Source organism: Silene latifolia, chromosome 8, assembly GCF_048544455.1.
Source record: "Silene latifolia isolate original U9 population chromosome 8, ASM4854445v1, whole genome shotgun sequence".
NCBI classification, from domain to species: domain Eukaryota; kingdom Viridiplantae; phylum Streptophyta; class Magnoliopsida; order Caryophyllales; family Caryophyllaceae; genus Silene; species Silene latifolia.
In genome coordinates this window covers 69,772,749-69,780,664 of record NC_133533.1, presented here as the reverse complement: position 1 = coordinate 69,780,664, position 7,916 = coordinate 69,772,749, and the positions used below count along the sequence as shown (strand labels likewise).

General features: G+C 38.2%; 1 pseudogene; it reads right to left on the bottom strand.

Moving 5' to 3' along the window:
- Positions 1–464: 464 nt before the first annotated feature.
- Positions 465–6,627, bottom strand: LOC141596943 (histidinol dehydrogenase, chloroplastic-like; annotated as a pseudogene).
- Between the last annotated feature and the right edge of the window lie 1,289 nt (positions 6,628–7,916).

The following is a 7,916-nucleotide window of genomic DNA, read 5'->3' as shown; positions in this document are numbered from 1 at the left end:
ATCCCCTACAACAAAGTAGGGGATGTTATTTGCAATATCGCTTCTAGTGGTATCCCATGGGTCATAATGCAGCCTCCCATAACCACCCGTTGCTCTGGTAGTAGTGACGTTCTCAGCCTCCATCGCCACACGCGCCGCACTAGCCTGGATATTGAAAAAGAAGTCTATCGAGAACACCTTTCCCGCAAAGATCATCTCATTTCGTAGGCGCCAAATGCTCCAAACCATAGAGAGGAAGAGAATAGTAGAAGACGACTCCTTGGTCTTTGATTCAAAGAAAGAGATCCAATTAATAACCCAATCTCGAAGAGAGAGAAACTCAGTGAAATCCGTAGACAAACCAAGAGGAGAGCAAGCCCACAAGCGTTTCCAAACACACATTCATCCAATTTTTAAACTTTTTTACTAGAATTTAATCCTGATATATGAGAGTATGAAATAGTACTAAAAAAAGAAACGTTCCCTTTTAGCAAAGTTCGTCTCAAGGTCAACGGAAATATAAATGAGGCCCTTAATCGGAGTCCTTCAGATTTATTACAACATGCTTCAAAATCAAAGAGCAATTCATCTCTTGAAAATCAAAGTGAAAACGTACTTGAATTGTATCTCAAAATGGAAAGACAGTTTCTCGACTTTTAGCAGCTTCAGTACTCAGTAACATCAAATATTTTTCGCTAACTGAGCACTCAGTTATATTTATTTATTTTGGCGTAAATGGGTCACAAGGTCAATTTTGATAAAAATAAGCTCAAACCTAGGCCACAAGTATTACTCACCGGAACTTTCAAGTATGATGCATCAGGTTCATCAATAGCACATAACGCACCGTCAATGGCACAAATGGATCACTTACAGATGATTCAAACACCACATTATTCAAGCTCTATATCATCTCATTTTGGCCGTTAGTGTTGCTTCAATGTCCTGCAGCCTCAAAGTGACCGCTCGCTTGTGAGCTTCGAGGCCTTCAACTTCAGCCATGGTAGCCACGTATGGGCCAAGATTTCTGAGACCTTCTTCCGTCAAAGACTGTACAGTTATGTACTTTTGGAAAGAATCTAGAGACACTCCACCATACATTCTTGCATACCCATATGTAGGGAGAACATGATTTGTTCCACTTGCATAATCTCCGACGCTCTCCGGTGTCCACTGCCCCATAAATACTGATCCTGCATATATTATAACGTGAGGTGAATGATCGAGTAACCGTCAGATCGTTTCTACAGTTCTAGTTTGGATTTTGAAAGAGACTACATGCCGAGGAATGGAGACACTGATGCATTAATGCATTATTAGCAATTTGGCAGTCACAATATTGATTATGGCATCTTTTTTTACAAACATTTCCACATTGGTCCCCTTATATTTGACCTAATTTCACACTCTAATGCCTTGGAGGTTTTCATTAATTTCACTTTGGTGACTAGAGGTTTGTAATGTTTCCCACTTTGTTGACCTATAACCAAAGTTTCCTTCAAATCACAAACTTTGCTGGCCAAGAGTCGGGGGTGGGAGATGGGTTTTCGGGGGTGAGTGTGCTGTTTCGAGTGGGGAGGCTGTTTTCAAGTGGTTGAGGGATATTTTTGGTTGGGTGGGACTGTTTTCAAGTAGATGGGGTGGTGGTTTCAGGGCATGGGCGGTTTAAGAGGGGCAAGATGGTTGCAGTTGGTGGTGGTAGTCGAGAGGCATGGTGGGGCTGGGGGCAGGTGCCTGAGGTAGGGTGGGCTGGTGGAGCTAGTAGGTGAGAACTGTGAATGGGATAAATGGTGGATTCTGGATTTGTGGTGGTTGACCAAGACTCTAAGAGGGAAATGAGGGTAATATGGTAAATATTTTACTTGCCTAGATATTGGTGCAAAACACAAATGGTGCTTTCGGGCGAATGTGAAGGAGTATTGATTAGGATGAATTTTGACTGCTTGTAATCTAGGTCACCAAAGTGAGAAATTATTCAAACCGTAGGTCACTAGCGTAAAAAGATCCTCAATTCTCTAGGTTACTGAGGTGGGATCTACAATATCTAAGGGCACCAAAGTGACACCAACCCAAACCAAACACCATCGAAGTGGAAATGTTTATTTTCTTGTATCAGTAAATATCATATTTAGCATCACCACAGAATGACAAAAATACCTGCATTCTCTATGAAACTCTCCCATTTCTCAGCATCTTTCACATTGATGATTAGATGCTCTGGAGCATACATGTTTGAAAAAGCGATGGCCTGAAATAGAACCACAAATTGAGCAAATAATGCACCTTTTTAGAGAACAAAACATGAAATTTCAAAAGATAAGGAAGGCCGAGTAAAGCACAAGGCCACAATCTAAAACGTTTTTGCAAAGAGGGCTGACAGTTTTAGAAGAATGAAGTATAATTGTATTGTATTGAGTTCCTGTATAACTTATGAGCTAGGGCAAACAAAAAACACACACCTCAGTCATATCCCGGGCAGAAACAGTAAAACTATGGGATAATGCTTTTGCTGCGAACTCCCCTCTTGGAAGGCTTTCACATTGCTTGGTAATTTCATCCTCAATAGCAGCTAGATTGATACCATCACCAGCAACAACAAGCACAACCTGACTATCCGGTCCATGCTCAGCCTGATGATTAATATTAGTCACCAATCAGAGCATGAAGAAGGCATTCTAGATACGAAATAACACATGCAAAAAAGGATTCTCAAGAAAAAGCAGTTATCAATGATTTATGAAGGCAAAGCAGAAGACTGAATGAGATAAGCAGCACCTGAGAAAGCAAATCTGCTGCAATGTGAACTGGATTAGCAAATTTATCAGCAATGACCAAAACTTCAGAAGGGCCAGCAGGCATGTCGATTGAGATCATAGCTTCACTGTTCTGATGGGAGGAAAGGAGGGAGCCAATACTTATGCAGTGTAAATTAACAACGTCAAGAATCATAAGAGTAAAAAAATTTGATGATTACTTGCAGAATCATTTTTGCAGCTGTTACGTATTGATTTCCTGGTCCAAAGATCTTCTCAACCTGCATATTCAAGGAAAAATTACCAACAACTATACATGAGGCAGTGAAGGCATTGAAATAGAGAATTTCTATAAGCTAAATCTTATAATACATTTTGAAAACCACTACAAAACAACTACTAGTACATATAAAGGTAAAAAATAATCTGTGTGCTGGTGCTGAACAATGTGCGAAGCTCAACTCGTTGTTGAAAAAGTACATATAAAGGTAAAAAAATAATGCAACATTTAATAGGAAGGTCAAAGTTTTATTACCTTGGGGCAAGAGGATGTTCCCCATGCCATGGCAAATGGCACATGTGACAAGGAAATCAAAAGAGAAAGGACAATGAGCACAAACTAGTACACTGCACACTGTTATGGGGCAAAAAGGGTGAGAATTTCCTAGTGGAGAATGGTACATCCTGTCAGACCTGAGCTCCCCCGGCTTTAAGGATATGTGTGACACCACTTTCTTGGCACAAGAAAGCACCTCCTAATAAAAGTGAATAATTTTTCATCACGGAACTCCTTGTAGTACACTAATGCCATGGAAAAGAGGGGAAAAATATACCTTGCATATGCTACCATCCTTCTTGGGGGTGTTGCAAGAACAATCATCTTGCGGCCCAAATGAATCTTAGTCGGTGAGATGAAAGTAGTATATTGTTACATTTCAATATTACATTCTTAGCAGTATTCACGAACTTGAAGTCATTGGGCCAGAAATGATGTAACTTACAATTGAAAGCATAAGAGCCGTAGAAGGCAAGACAGCAGTTCCTCCTGGGACATAAATACCAACTGAGCCAATGCTTCTTGCTACACGTTTGCATCTAACACCCTGACTTTACAAAATTCATGTGTCAAGGCAATAATTTGAAAAAAAAAAAGCGAAAAAGGAGAGAGAAATGAAATGACATATCTAATGTGGTATAAGATTTGAAGGGTTTAACAGAGACTTACTTTCATGTTCTCAACACTTTTCTCTTGGACTTTTGAGCGATGAAATGCATATATATTGTCGTATGCAATATCAAATGCCTCCTTAACATGAGGGTCAAGCTGTAGTATAGAAAAAGTTCATAAAAGCAGCTGTGTGGTAAAATGAACCAATGAAATGCAAGAACACCAATTGCACATTGTGCAAAAAAAAAAAAAAACAAAGGAAGTATTAATTTTCAGAAATAATACATTTTTTGTCAATAAAAATTACTGTAACTCGTATGTGCACCTGTGGGTCTGGTAAATCAGCAACATCTTCAACTACTTGATCCAATTGAACTTTGTCAAATTTGGAAGTGAATCTGCACAGAAAACTTATTAGCGACTAAGCTGGTTGCATAAGTTTATTGGATGCACAATCAGAACTCAGAAGCAGTAAAGCAAAGAAACAAGATTCTCATATGGTAGCAAACTGAGTAAAGCACATACTCTTTCACTGCATCATCACCACGTGTGCGAACATCATCAACAATTGGCTGGACCTGAAAATTGGTTAGAGACACGAATCATTTACTGTTTTGACAGGGGTTTTTTAGCAATTCGTAATTTGATTTTCAATTATAGATACAAAAACATGAACACAATAACTTATACGAGAGCCTTGAGAGGTTATACATGTGAGACCAAACCATTTACTATATAATTAAATGAAGATTACTCTTAAGTATTTGGTTGCTCTTATTTATGAGATACTCTCATATAAGACACACTAGAAAGAAATGGCCCCAACAGTTTAAAGACAAGGAAGGTACCAAACGGCAAAATAACTCATTCAACTCTAGCTTATTCCACGTCAAACTAATAGGGTGGAGGAGAAAAAATAGAGTAAAGAAAGATAGACGACAACTTACCACACCAAAAATAGAAGAAAAATCAATGCGAGGGCGAGCTTTCAGGTTATCAAACTCAGACACAGAAAGTTCCGATAACTTGTAAGACTTCATAGCACATTTGACAGACTTGCTCATTCTTCCTGGAGACAAAGTAAGACAGAAGAGGATGAACACTCAAGAGACACCACCAAGATAGGACAAAAAATAAAAACCCTAGTAGCATATGCATCCAAACAATGCAATCCAAAGTCATTCTGTCATTCAAGCAAAACATATGAATAAATGGTCTTTAAAAGTTTAAGCAGCTGGTTTAATAAGTGACGGCCTCATCATAAGAGATGGCAAAAAGTTGCCCCCAAAACTTGGCCATTAACCACACAAATTTGCGACTATGTTATTCCTGACACTTCACACTAGACGCAACATGACACGACAAACGAACACTTGATTTTAGACCAAAAAATTGAAAACTTAGCGAAAAATAACTGTATCCAAGCCAAATTAGAGTAACATAGCTCCGGATTACGCGACTAAAGCAGTTCCACCCAATTGGATAAAATTCCAAACTAGTCCAAGCTCAATAATCCTATTAAACTACGAAAAACATCTATATTGCAGAAATTAAACTACCCCAAATGAAGTAAACATTGAATAATTAGAAAATGGGTTTTATTTATAATATCAAATAACACATAAATTGGGTATATACAAGTAATCTGAGATGAAAAAGAAGTTGAAAATATACCTGAAGAGAAATTGAAAGGGCGGCAAATAAGGTTGATCGGGTAAGAAGTAGAAGTGCGAAGGTTGGAAGACTTGAAAATGAAGTGGGTGTGATGTAAGCCTACAAATTTAGTCTCCATCACTAAATAAATGCCAACACTGGTGCTGATGATATGGATGTCCGACACACGGCCGAGCTTCAAGTAAGTGATGATACCTTACGCAATTCCGCACTTTCAAAACCACAATATCATCATAAAGTTCGTTACCCGACCCGATATTTATTTTGGATGTCAATTTAGGATTAACTTGATAATGGGCTACTTTATTTGGGTCAACAACAGTTAGGCTTAGGGATGGCAACGGGTTGTGTATGGGTCGGGTCCAGCAGGACCCGGGCCCGGACCCGGACCCGAACCCGTGTACTCTAGCTTAGACCCAGACCCGACCCAGGCCCTATAGGGTCTAAAATTGTCAGACCCATACCCGTACCCATACCTAATGGGTCCGGGTCCGGTCTACCCGCGGGTCCAAAGTATTAGAAGCATTTTTTTGTAAATTTTGAAAGGTACATACAATGGTCAGTGAGTACACAGTGACAAAGGGTTTCAAGCTCGAAAAATAAAACACAAAAACCCCACTGATTGCACTTCCACGAATCAAAAAATCACTTCATCACCACATTTAATCATAATTAGCAACATGTTAATCAAATAACCAGCCTAATTAACTGTTCTGTGTCAATTTCAGTTCCCAAACAAATATACAAGTACAAAATCGATTTCAGTTCCCAAACAAATATACAATTAACAAAATAAAATTCACTGTAATCAACTATTCAGATTCATATCAATCTTGAATTTTAGGGTAGTGCTACTCAATTTAAAAATTGATTGAAACCAATTTTTGAGAAAATAAGACAGATAACAAGAGGGATTTAACCTTTAGCTGTTCGAACTTCTATGCTGGCTCGTCGTCGCCGTCAGCCGTCTCAGTGAGTTGTTAGAGGTGAAGGAAAGAATTGGGAATGAAAGGAAGGAAAATAAAACGGGGTGTGGATGTGTCTGTGTTTGTTTAGGAAACTTAGTTTTTTTTTTATATATTATTATTATACGGGTCCATGGGTTAGGTCCGGGTCCTATAAATCAGACCCAGACCCAGACTCGGACCCGAAATATTTATCTAAGACCCATACCCGTTCGGGTCTAAAAAATTCAGACCCGGACCCGACCCATTAGGGTCCAACCCTAAGGATCTGGGTCGGGTCCCCGACCCACTGTCATCCCTAGTTAGGTTAGGTAATTCTTGTTTAAGATGGGTATCATTTGTCTTAAGATTAAAACGGATAGTGTTGCTTTAAGCAAAATTAGCTGGGGTAATTTGAATGGAGTTATTAAGTTTGTTGTATATAACTAATATAAATCTCGCGCATGCATGCACGGTATATAGAGTTTTTACATTTTAATGCATTATTTATAGAACTTAAATTGATGCGCTATTAATTCCATATTTCACCCTTTTTATTTTTATATGAAAAAAAGTGGAAGACTTATTAAGAGAATTGAGTGAAGTCATAAAATGGGGAAATATAGCAAATTACCCCCATAAGTTTGATACTATGTGCAATTAAGACCCTTAAATTATAAATGTAGCAAATTGGCCTCGTAAGTTTCTCTCAATCATATATTATATTAAAGCTGAAACCAATTATCCCGTTGAATGCCACGTGTCATAGCCATATGAAAGGCTTTGTTAGTAAAATATTATCATCACACATTAGTTTGACTACCTTTAAAATAGTACATAAATTATGCACTATATAACAATTAATTTGATTGCCTTTAAAATACTACATAAATTATGTCTAAAGTAATAAATCTAATCATTAATGGCAAGAATCTCGAGTGTCATTATTGACAAGAATATTGGCCTGATAATTAATTGCCCTAAATACCATAAAATTCATAACAGAAATATAAGCAACAAGTTAAATTTACGGCATTAAAAAAACAAGCTTTATGTGAGACGTGTCAGGGTTGAAGTAGACATGCATTATGTGAGACGCTTTTACGCAAATCATCATATATATCATCATATATTATATTAAAGCAACAACCGACCACCCCATCATACGCCACGTGTCATGATGTGTGCCTTTTATATGCGTTTATTCACATGTTTGGCACACATTTCTATTTACTTGTATGAATATTTCATTCTATTTCCTCCCGTATTTGCTACTTTGGGTGTATTTCATGTCTCTTGCAGGTTTGAGACTCGTTTGTGCATTTAGAAGCCAAATCCGTTCGGTAAAGGAACAAGATAGAAGCTTGGAAGAGTTTAGACGAGCTTAGGAGAGCGAGG